Source organism: Mixophyes fleayi, chromosome 6 (assembly GCF_038048845.1).
Source record: "Mixophyes fleayi isolate aMixFle1 chromosome 6, aMixFle1.hap1, whole genome shotgun sequence".
Lineage (NCBI taxonomy): Eukaryota > Metazoa > Chordata > Amphibia > Anura > Limnodynastidae > Mixophyes > Mixophyes fleayi.
In genome coordinates this window covers 175,697,104-175,709,543 of record NC_134407.1, presented here as the reverse complement: position 1 = coordinate 175,709,543, position 12,440 = coordinate 175,697,104, and the positions used below count along the sequence as shown (strand labels likewise).

Here is a 12,440-nt window from a genome sequence, read left to right as displayed (position 1 = left end):
ATTATAGGCATGACACTAATGAAGGAGTCAGTACGCAAGCAGCCAATTGACTACATAGTGCTTGCATATGATATGCCTCCTAGTTGTGTAATGTGAATACTAGACTGTACTCAATCTATTCTTGCCGGATCCCGTTCTGTACAAGGAGACACAAATGAACGGTATGCAAAAAGCTATATCTAGACATATGCATGCACATTTTTTGGTGCACATGCGCAGTGCAGAAAGGTTTTCAGATTACGCAAAAAAGATTTCTTTGCTAAATGAGCCCTATTTTGTTGCTTGGTGTACCAAATGCACCAAAACTATTACCACAATCTAATGATACAGTGCAATGCCCCACATAGCCTTTATACAACTATGTTGTGGCTTTATTCCTGAAAATTATGTAAAGGAGAGATGGACTTATACTTTAACCTTGTGGTATACATTTGTGTCTGCCTCTGGGGGGGGTAAATGTATCAAGCTGAGAGTTTTCCGGCGGGTTTGAAAAACCAATCAGATTCTAGCTATCATTTATTTAGTACATTCTACAAAATGATAGCTAGAATCTGATTGGTTGCTATAGGCAACATCTCCGCTTTTCAAACCCCTCGGAAAACTCTCAGCTTGATACATTTACCCATGGGCCTCCAGCAAAAGCGTTTAGATAAGTTTATTCCACTTAACCTGCCTTGATAATGAGATCTTTTCTTGTTTCGTCCTGTTGACAATTGTTACTTTACCGAAATCATTTCTACAAAACCGCAGAGATGTGTGAATCAGTTATTTATATATCTTCTTGTAATTTGTTATGTATTTTGGTTTATTTATGTTGTGGATTATGTAAAGTGTGTCCACGTTATTGTAACAATCACATGTGTTAACTTATATGGAGCATGTCAAGAATACGCACATATCTGACACAAGATACCACAAAAACATTAATTCATGCACTCCATCTCCTGCATCGACTATTGCAATTCCCTCCTTACTGGTCTTCCCAAAGTCAGAACCCCTACAATCTATTTTGCACGCAGCGGCTAGATTGATTTTCCTTACTAACCGTTCTTCCTCTGCTGAGCCACTCTGTCAGTCTCTACATTGGCTGCCTGTATATCAACGAATCCAATATAAAATTCTTCTTCTAACATGCAAGGCCATCAACAAAATTGCACCGACATACATCTCCTCACTTATCTCAAAATATCTCCCTACTCGACACCTCCGTTCTGCACAAGATCTACGTCTCTCCTCCACTCTCATCACATCCTCCCATTCTCGGTTACAGGATTTTTTCCGGGCTGCACCCAATTTGTGGAATTCCCTCCCACGCACAATAAGACTTTCCTCTAGTCTTCAAACCTTCAAGCGTTCACTGAAAATCCACCTCTTCAGACAAGGTTATGATATTCCTCAACCACCATCTTAATTTCCCTAGATTACCCTATTACCATCCTCTACACTGCTAACGCAAGACAACAACCCTCTGACCAACATTGCTACACACACAGCCCACTCAATACTTTTACCTTTGCGTACTAGCTAGTCCATTGTGCAATATGATGTAGCACATGCCCTTGTGTTTCAAACTCCCATTGTCCTATAGATTGTAAGCTTGCGAGCAGGGTTCTCTTACCTCTCTGTATGTATGTATTACCCAGTATTGTCTTATCAGTGTTTGTTCCCAATTGTAAAGCGCTACGGAATTTGCTGGCGCTATATAAATAAATGTTGATGATGTCAAGTATAATAATGTTGTAGGACAGTTTCTTTGTGGTAAAAATAAAATGTTATCCATGCACTCCCATAGCCACCACCTTATCATGGAAAATGGTAACGTTGTATCTCGAATACATATGGAGCACCATTATTTATCCAGCAAACATAAGTATTGTGTTCAATTTATGTCTATGTATCTAATTATTAAAGTTTTCATGAACTTTCCAAAAAGACGCTGCACCCCTGACCCAAGCACTGTTCAAGGGCCGCATATGCAACCAGTACCCTTAATTTCAAGAATAAAAAAAATAGCCAAAAAACAACATCTGCACCTCTACATCACTCATTCCAAAATGCACCCACATGCCCACCTGCGCCAGAGATCCACCATATGCCACTCAGATCTGCCACTTGTCACAAAATGCCTCCATATGCCACTTGCATGCCACTCAGACCCCCAGTTGTCACAAAATGCCTACACATGCCCCTCAGACTTTCCCACATGCTCCCAGATCTCCCCACATTCTGCTTAGACCTTCCTATATGCAGCTTAGACCCCCTCCTAAGCCTCGGGGGTGTGGTCAGACCAAGGAAGGACCAAAATATGAAAGAGCAGGTATAAATTTGGCATGTACATTGACTCGAGTTTGCACATAGCCTGCAAATAGGGATAAAATAAATCTGATATATGACCTAATGTGTGCACTGAATATTATTTTATTACTCTGTATTTAGTAATGATAGTAAGGATGGTGCTTGGCCCTTGACATGCAGCTGTGAATAATTATTGGGCGAGAGACGCTGATTTATCCGCATTAATATCCCTGCTGTCCATCAGATGCACGGTGACACCGGGCATAAATATATTGCATATGAATATTTATGAGTCTGCCACATCAGATTAGTTCTGATTTAAAGAGCTCTGTGCAGGCGGCAGCTGTAGAAACATTGAATATTCTGAAAGATTAGACCTCTGTGACCCACAATGTCAGACCTATCTTCTACCCCTGTACAACCTCTGGAATGAATTGGTCCAGAGCCTTCTCTATGTGTGCAATTTAGCCATTTATTGGCTCAGTGCAATCACTTTCCCTTTAACTGCAGAGATATATCCACATGGGATCCAGTTGGTCCGAACAGCAGATTGTCATTAGCTTGCCTGCTTTTGCAGTCTCTGCTAGCAGCTCATTGATCCTGAGGACAGATTGAACTTGATTGCTAGACTTGTTTGGACCAAGCTGCAATAGTTTTGGGCAGATCTGGTCTAACAAATAGGCAAATTGTCCCTCTAAAACAATTTATGTTAAATTCAAAGACTGCATGATTGATTAGTATTTTCTAGGTCCCTGCCCTGAAAAGTTTTCCAGCTACAAACTAGTTAATATTTTTGTGAAGTAGGAAATGTCTTTCTCCTTACAAAACATATTCCAAACTTGTCCCAAACTGCTGCAGACAAACCAACATACTAGATCAGGAAAAGCAACTTAGTAGGATTAGGAGGTCCCGTTGTGTTTCAAGAAAGACATTCAGAGGCGCTCCATCCTGTCCAAGGTCCAACCGCCTTTTTGTCAATTTTACATCTAAATATCATACTTTAAGCAAAAATTATTATATTTTTTAACCTCTACATGGAATATAGGGAAATTATACAGTTCTTTTGTCTAATACATAGTGCCTACCTCCTTGTCTTACCCTTGTGTTTCCCTCCGTAGTCTATTCTCTAGAGACCTGTATAGCATTCTTAAGAAAAATTCAAGCACTAATATAATATTAAAGAACATCTGAAATCTAGCACAAGAAGGGAGGTCAGGTAAGGTGAGCCGAGCTTGGGGATAGCTAGTAATGTCAGCCGCCTTTACAGTCTGTGCTGCAACTTCCTGTAGGGATTTATGATCAAATTATATGCATGCACAAAGGGTGAAAAGGGTCATGTCCTCAAAATACTACAGATAAAGGGTAGTAGATGAGTTGAATGACTTCCATGTGGAGCTGGCACAAGCTATTAAGTAAGCACCTTTATTATTTATTTCAGTTTTTCTAATTTATGGGTGAAATGGAAGGTATAAGGTGAAAACTAGCCGAAATGTCACTCCAGGTAAGAAGAGAGCATTTATGCTGATCATCCTTCACATTCTGTGGTGGCGTTATTAGCAAGACTGCAAATGTAGCACTGTCATATAAGCCTTGTTTCTGCTAATCACATTTCTCTGATGCAATTAGCAAATGCTAACAAGATAGCTCCACTTGCAGGACATCACATGGCTGACAGAATGACTTTATCCAGCAGACCTGGCACTGGCGGTCTTTGGTGTGATTAAGCCAGTGTTGGGTGTCATAGTACATAGTCTCTGAGTCATCCATAGATCACAGGTTCTATAGACAATAGTCAAACAGGTTTGTACTTAATTAATCTTCTACCATCTTCTGAAAGTGTTCATTAGTGTTAATGGTATTCAGAATTAAGAGTTGCAAGTGTATTGTTCATGGAACCTTTTTGTTTTAGATCCATTGTATTCCCAGAGAGTGGGGAAGCTGCACTTATTTTTTTATTTTTTATTTAACATGTCTGTGACAGTTTAATAGGAAAACACAGCCTTTTTTAAAATGGGATATATAGTCACGTTATTATTTATCTACACATGTTCTGTGAAACACATTTATAGGTTAATTTCTACAAAGCGAGAATGCAGCCTAGCCAGGCACAGTGACTAATCCAGTGCCTCAGTGATCCCACTAGTACCCAGCATTCGCCTAATATTGGTCATGTCCCACTAAACTGCTGTCTCCATTCTATATAAGGAACAGGTGCGCTTAATACTTTTTTTTTTTTTTTTCTGTCATCGTTTTTCTGTGCCCCAGTGTTTAAATATATTGTGTGAAGGAGTGAAATTATGTGAGAAAGTAAATCTTCTAGAACATTGAGGCTGTGAAGCAAAGTACAGAAAGGTGGCATGTTTTACAGTGAGGGAAATCTGAAAACACAAGATAGAAGACCACAGCTGAAGTATTTTATGTGTAACTGTATAAACTAATACTTTTTATTTTCTAAAGAGTACTAAAAAATGATCTTTAGAATCTGTTTGTCTGTGGTGGGCAACACCAGAACTTCTTTGGAAAATATAGGCCAGTGAAGTGGAAGTTTGTGGGATTTTTGTTCTTTTGATACTTCATCATTTGACTAGGAGGTTGTAAAGCAGTGGTAGGAAACAAGTGGCCCTCTGAAACTTCGCCTGCAGAGAAGCCTCGGTGGGCCTCCTGCTCTGTGCCCCGCTCTGGTTTATTCTCTGCTTTCTTATAATGAAATCATAGGAGGAGCAGTGCAGTGCTCTATGCACCATGTGCTCTTCCTCCTTCCTCTGCAGGCTCTGGGCTGCACTAGATAAGCTATTGAGTTGGGAAGTTCGAGTAGCGTTTGGGGGAGGACTGAGAGGTATGTGGTTTACATGTACAGAGGTCTGAATGGTATGTGTGTGGCATGTGGGAAGGTTTGGGTGGCATGTAGAGGGCCTGGGTGTCGTGTAGGGAGGTATGAGGGGCAAGTAGGAAGTATGAGGGGTATGTACAGAGCTCTGAGTTTTTGTGGGGAGCTGTGTGTGGCTTGTGGAGGACTTGGGGTATATGTTGGATCTTAGGGCATGTGGTGGCCATTTTATGGCAATTAGAGTTTTGAGTTTTTGTGGTGGAATTTTGGAGCAAATGAGGAGAATGTGGGGGCATTTTATGAAAATGAGGGATTGAGTGCTTGTTATGGCGCATGGTGGAATTTTGGACCAAATGAGGGGCATGTGGGGGCATTTTTTGATGAATGATGGGGGTGTAGAGATTCTATTGGGGCTTTATTTTTATAATTCTTAAAATTAAGGGTAATGTGTGGCCCTTTTGAAGGTTGGAGGGCAGCACATGTGATTCTTGAATAATTGCCCATCACAGCCGTAGAGCTTGTAGAATACACCAGATGCCCTTCCAATTTTTGCTTTTCGGCTTGTCTTACTCCACCCAAGTTATTTACATACTTGTACTGGCCAATCCAGATGCTAGATCCTGCTGCTGGATCTTTGTCACATTTAGCCACACATGATTGGACTAGACACAGTTACTTTGGTCTAACTGCATCTGATGGCTCCTTATCGGTTATTGATCAGGGTTGACTGTCTTTTTTGGGCCCATACTTGCTGCAGTTGTCTGACAATTAGGCTTAAAAATGGATTAATCATTAACAAGACGGTGCTTAGTCTGAAGCCAGCAATAGCCTTATACACAGAAAACATTGAGATATATCTCTATGTAAGAAGAGTCTGAGGCAGGATTTTGTATGACACCATGTTCCCTGATCTCTTTGTTCTCCCCGCACAGCCTGCTTGCAAGTCACTTCCTGTCTGTAGCTGTCTCCTCCTCAGGTTCAATGTTACATATTATTCAGCTGCAGTGAGAGCAGAGCAGTGACTTACGTAAAACCTCACCTCATCTTTTGCCGCCTCTGGATAAGATGGCAGAACACCAAGGGGGGAAGAGAGGACTCTTTGTTTCCTATACAGGCCTTACACAAACTGCTTAGTCACTAGCTGCGGGCTCAGGATTAGTTTATATGGGTCAGTTAAGCTAGTCTCGTTCTCTTTCCTTCGTGTGGTCCTTGTCATTCCAGGAATTGGAGGCTGTCGTTACTTACCGACATGCTGATCTTGCGAAAAGTATAGCAAGGTTGCAGCCGCTCCACCTAAAGGCCTTACACAGGCTCTGAATTGATCTGCAGCAGTCTGGAATTAATCCAGCTGTGTGACTGACATACAGCTGACGTTGAAAGAGTGCAAATATTAACTATTTCTGTGGAGAGCTGGAGATACCTGTTAAATAAAATAGTAAACGGAAGCAAATTCAAGTGTATATTGTATCTTCTCAGAAATTACCTTATAGATTGTAAGCTCTTTGGAGCAGAGATTTCCTACCATATTGTACTGTCTATACTTCAATGTGCCACATACTCGTATTGATGAATATGTGGGCATTTATGTCTGTGTACTCGCACATTATTTTCCTCCTGAATCACTTTTTTGCTATTATACAGCAATATTTTTATTTTGATGCCAAGGGCTATTTTGCTAAGTTTCCTTTCATTGTCTAACTTGTGGTGCACAGACAAAAGGGAGTTACTGATTGGTTGCTGTGGTTCAGTGCTACTTTTGCAATCTCTGTAAAAGAGCTGTCGCCAGCTTTAACTTTCATTATTATTTTCATTGTTTAAAACGTATTTGTTTACAATGGAAGTTGAGTGACTGGATGTAAATACAGTGTGTACTCATTAGTGCTGCTTTGTGGCAGGCATATATAAATGTCCTGTATAAGGGGGTGTGGCTAGGACAACTGGGTTGTGATGTAGTGATGTAGATCCAACCCTGTTTGTATCCACACAGACTAATAAAGGGAAAAGACAGTTTATTCTAGTATAATATCAATGTACGCCTGTATTGGACAGGAAATAGCAGCTCCTCATACCTTTCAGCTATTCATGAAATAATTTATTATACCAGTGGGAGGGATAACTTTAAAAGTAGTGGATCACACTTACTGTCGCTTTTGAGAATAGTTAGAGAAATGCACCCATTGCAACCAATACGATTCAAGTTGTAATTTTCCTTGTGCAGTTTAGAAAGTGAAAGCAACTGTCTGGGGTATGTTTAACAGAATGGAGCTAGGTGCCCTAATGTATTGTAACCAACAGCAACCAGTTAGTATTGGACACATTGTAAGTTCAATCTGTTCCAAAATCAGTTTTGCTCCTTAAAGAGATCTGGAAGGCTCCAGGAATAAACACATCAAACTGGAGCAAAACAGCACATTAGTGACAATATAGTAATAAATAATGAAAGGTTGTGCTGCCTGTGAGCGTCCATATTTCAGACTTGCTCCTACACTGATATTTTCCCCACCTGCTCGGGACATTTAATTGGCTGCCTGACCATTGGCTGCCTGACCATTGGCTGCCTGACCATTTTAATATGAATAATTCAATTTGCAAGTTGCCTTTTATTTTATTTTTTATCGAACACTGAACCAATACGAAAGCAATATATTGTGCTATATTTATAGGGTAAATTTGTTTTTCCTTTTAATGTTCCATAAAATTTAAATAAATAGCTCTAGTGCCACACAGACTGTGTATATATGTATATAATATAAAAATAAAATGTGACTTGCCATTCATTAGTGTGAGTTAATATAGTTTGTCTTATCCATGTAATTTCAGCCATCACTCTGCATCTTTTCGGATTGGTGGCTGCAATAATTCCACTATAAAGTATAACCTTCCTGATTCAGAACATGAACTTTTGTTTCTAAGGATTTTCTTGGAAATAAGTTTCCTTTTTCAGCTAAAGATTTTCTACCACTTCCCTCCTTTTGTTGCTTACAAGAAGAGGGATTTAAAAGTACTTGTGTTTCCTGGCTTTATAGTGCTTCCTGTCAGACAAAATAACTGTGCTCCTTACGGCTGTCTTTACCTGCATACATTCACCGTACAGAACTGGACGCCTTTAACAAGGATCTGTGAGCGAAGATGGCCTTAGGCTGACGATCCCTTTGTTATGTTTTACATGTGCTGCTACTATGATCATTTTCTACATATTCTAGTAATTGTTCCCCATACGTCCCAATAGTTCTGATTTGGTTTCCCCTGAAAGGGGAGTGGTCTACATGAAGCAGGTGGGGCTTTATTAAAAGTGGGAGTGGCTGGGGATTAGGGTGAGCCTGTACAGTATTTTATCCCCATTTTGATTATGTATCTTGGTGCAGTCAGCATTACATATGATCATGCAACCGAGGAAGATCCAGTATCACATGTGGTCAGATCCAACCAGTCCAGTCACCTGGAGCTCATGCTGAGCCCCCACTGATCCCGTTGGCCATATGCCAAACATACTTTAAGTCAGTGAAGTCATTAATGCAAAATAGTCTCAAATTCTCTTATTCTTTCACACACACAAAAGGCAGCAATGTATTCAGGATGCAGGATGACCTCAACTGCATTGGACAAGTGAACTATCCCGAATATATATTTTTAGTTTGCAGTGTAAACATTTACTGTAAGCTTACAACGTGCAGAGTTCAGAGTGGTAGGTTTGTTTGGGCATTTAGGTACAGAGCAGTGCTTCCCAAACAGTGTGTCATGGCACCAGGTTGGATGGCTCAACAAATTTATAGGCAGATTAAGGTCAGATATGAAATATGCAATGTTCTCCCCAGCACCTATTTCCTGGGTGCTCCACCTGGCCCAACATAGTCCTATATTTATAGAATAGACCATTGTTTCTCCTAGTATAACAGCCACTATGTGAACACTACAGCCAGCAGTGTGTGTTAGACCACTGACCACCAGTCTGACCAGTCCTGGCAGGTGTGGGCAATTACCTGCAACGTTTTTACTTCTCAATACTACCTGGCTGGCATGTTCTGAGGAGAACACTGAAACAGGGCTACATTGTATATGTACACAGGAGTTGTGGTAATTCAATTCGGGTTTCAAACAGCCATCTATTTATTAAATATTCTGGGTTGATTTCTGACAGTATTTTAACACTTCTGTGTCACAAACGATTGACTTATGTGGCATCTATTAGCAAGTGTAATGTCTGCACATTTATTCATAGTGCCCCCTAAATTTAGTAAATGTATAATAAGACCGTCCATATGCATTTAAATTTTTTTAGAATACCCATTTGACTAGTTATGTTTTTATTATTTAAATGTTATTTTGAATTCTATACAACAGACTGAGGTATCCCTTGACCCTATCGCTACGGAATATGTTGGCGCTATATAAATAAATATTGATAATGATCTGAAGTATCTTTTTGGGGTTCATATACCAAAGGTTGAGATCCTAGGGTGTAATTGCCTCTTTTTGGTGAACCATTGTAGCAGCAATGACCCATACAAGGCTGTATAAAGGTGTTGTCCAAAATAGTGAAAAGGATGAACATAAAAATTGCTAAAATCAAATCCATTATAATAAACATAAATTGCAACCGTCAAATCTGCAACCGTCAAACAAGCGCAAAAACAAGCTTATATTTTGATGATATTTATCCTCTGATGGTAAGTGGACAGCTAGCAGGAGTGAATAGAATGAACTTGTGTTTGGAAAGAAAACCCTGTATCCTTCTCCACCAATTTGTACATTACATTCATACATGTTTTATGTACACAAGAGAGCTATGTCATAGTGACTAAACCAGTTGTCATTAGCGTTGCTGTTTACATGTAAACACAACAGATAGCAGCTGTCTATAAGCCCCTAGGATAACTAGTACATCCTGGGTGTGTATTCGAGGGGGGTTAACTTTGTACTTACTTATTCAACTGTTAATCATATTTAAATGTGCCACACAATTTGTCCACACCCTTTATGTGATATGAAAAGCTTTTAATGCCCTTATGTCTGGAAGGTGTTAATCCACCAGTCATCTGCATGTTTTGTGGTTTTTATTTTAAATGTCACATTGTACAACACATTATACTCATTAGCCTGACCCAGGGTCTATACTTGGAGAACCTTAATAGACTGCAAACTCCCCAAATAGTAGTGTGTATGTGTGTGTGTGTATGTATATGTGTGTGTGTGTATATATATATATATATATATATATATATATATATATATATATATATATATATATATATATATATATATATATATATATATATTATACTGCATTCACAGTAGCTGCAGGATGGCCAAATGTATTCACTGTACAGCATATAAATCCTTCCTCACTCTGTTTTTTTAAAATAAATCTTGGCTTTCATTTTTAGACACTTTTTTAACTCTCTTTTGCTTCTTTTATAATGTCTGTTTTATATTGTGCTTTCTGCATACTCCTGTTTTTAGTCCATTGAGAGTCTAGAACAGTGATGGGCAACCAGATACACTTCATGGGTTTCATGTCCTGCCTTCTAACCTTCAAAAGGTGCTGCCCTTTACCTTGAATCTCTGTAATAAGTAAGAACAATACATTTAATGAAAAAGAGACAGGACAAAATAGTCCACGTGCCCTAATTCCTCATGTACTCCAAAACTCCTCTTAGGCTTCCACACATGTCACACACACACATCCCTCCCTCTACCTATCCATGGGAGTACCAATGGCCACACACTACTAATTAACAATTAATCACTAATAGCACAAAGTACACTTACTTGTCAGTCAGGATTCCTGAAACACTGTCTTTCCTGCAGAGAAAGGAGGGCGATTACATTCATTTTTATTATCTTTTATTTATATGATGCCACAATGGGTCTGCAGCACCGTACATAATGTGTAGGAGAAAACAATACACGGCATATAGGGAACTACAACAAGAACAAAACAAAGTGCAATATAAGTAGACAACTAGAATAGCCAACCAGGCTGAGGACAAGTAGACCAGTCAGAGAGGTACAAGTAGAGGTGAGGAGTGACCTAAAGCATGGTGGGTGCAAGTAGCAGGACCAGAGCTGGTAATGAAGGGGAGAGGAGGAGACCAGGAACCCAGTCAAGGTAGAGGAATGAAGCTGGGGTTCCAGGAGCCACAGGAGGTGAAGGACACAAGGAATAGACAGCCTTGTTCACTGGAGTTTACAATTAGGGGAAGGGGCAGACTAACAGGAAATACCAGGAGAGTCGGGCTGAGGAGACTAGAAAACTAAATGGAGAGGGGAAGGGGGCGTACTAGAACAGTGAGGGGACTAGAAATCTCAAGGGAGTAAAGAATAAGGGCTGGTGATATGAGGTGGAGAGGAAGACAGAGGGTGAGGTGTAAGAAAATAAGTGAGGAAGGATATGAAAGGGGTTGAGGAAAGGAGAGGTTAGACGGAGGAAGGGTAGGTGAGTCTGAACAGGTGGGTTTTGAATCTTTTAAGGATTTGCAGGCTAGGGGACAGCCAGATAGAACAAGGGAGATTATTCCATAAAAGGGGAGCATCCTGGGAGAAATCTTGTAAGCAGGAATGAGATGTGGTAACCAAACGGGAGGTGGGATGGTGGTCATTGGCTGAACGTAGAGGGCGAGAGGGAGTATGAATGGAGATGAGGTTGGAGAGATAAGGGACTATGGAACTAGCGTGGGCTTTGTAGATGAGAGGAAAGCTTGAAGAGGATTCTTTGTCAGAGGAAGAGCTTGACAGAGGGCAGGCAGAAGTAGAGCAGTGAGAGAGGAAGATTATTCGTGCTGCAGCATTGAAAATCGATTGAAGCGGGAAATGATCAGAGAATGGATGAGTATTTTGGTGGTATCAATAGGGAGGAAGGGATGGATACGAGCTATATTGCATAGATGAAAGCAACAAGATTGGGTGAAGGATTGGACATGAGTGGTGAACGAGAGGGAGGAATCAAGGATGGCTCCTAAGTAGCGAACTTGGGGAATGGAGGCAATTTTGGTATTACAAATAATGGAGAGGATGGGAGGGTAGGGGAAGGTGCGGAATGCACAACACTTCCTACTCCTCTGATCTCCCTAGTGTGATGCAATGTCGGCTGCACAGAACACACGGTCTGTGTGAGGCGCTGTTCTCAGCTCTGACATATTCAATAGCAGTCTAAGCAGGGCCATAAGTATGGAAGGAGCTGTGGGACACCATGTGTCCCTCAGTGCTTTACTAGGTGGGTTAATCATTCGGGGACAGAGTTTTCAAGAAACAGTCAGGATGTAAATGGATCGTTCTGCAGCTATAATATCTATCTATACAAGTAAAAGTACATCTAGTT

At 40.4% G+C, this 12,440-nt stretch overlaps 1 protein-coding gene across 8 annotated transcripts in view; it reads left to right on the top strand.

Moving 5' to 3' along the window:
* The window catches only part of TANC2 (tetratricopeptide repeat, ankyrin repeat and coiled-coil containing 2), a 347,174-nt gene that overhangs the window by 216,670 nt on the left and 118,064 nt on the right, over window positions 1-12,440 (top strand). The window lies entirely within an intron of this gene.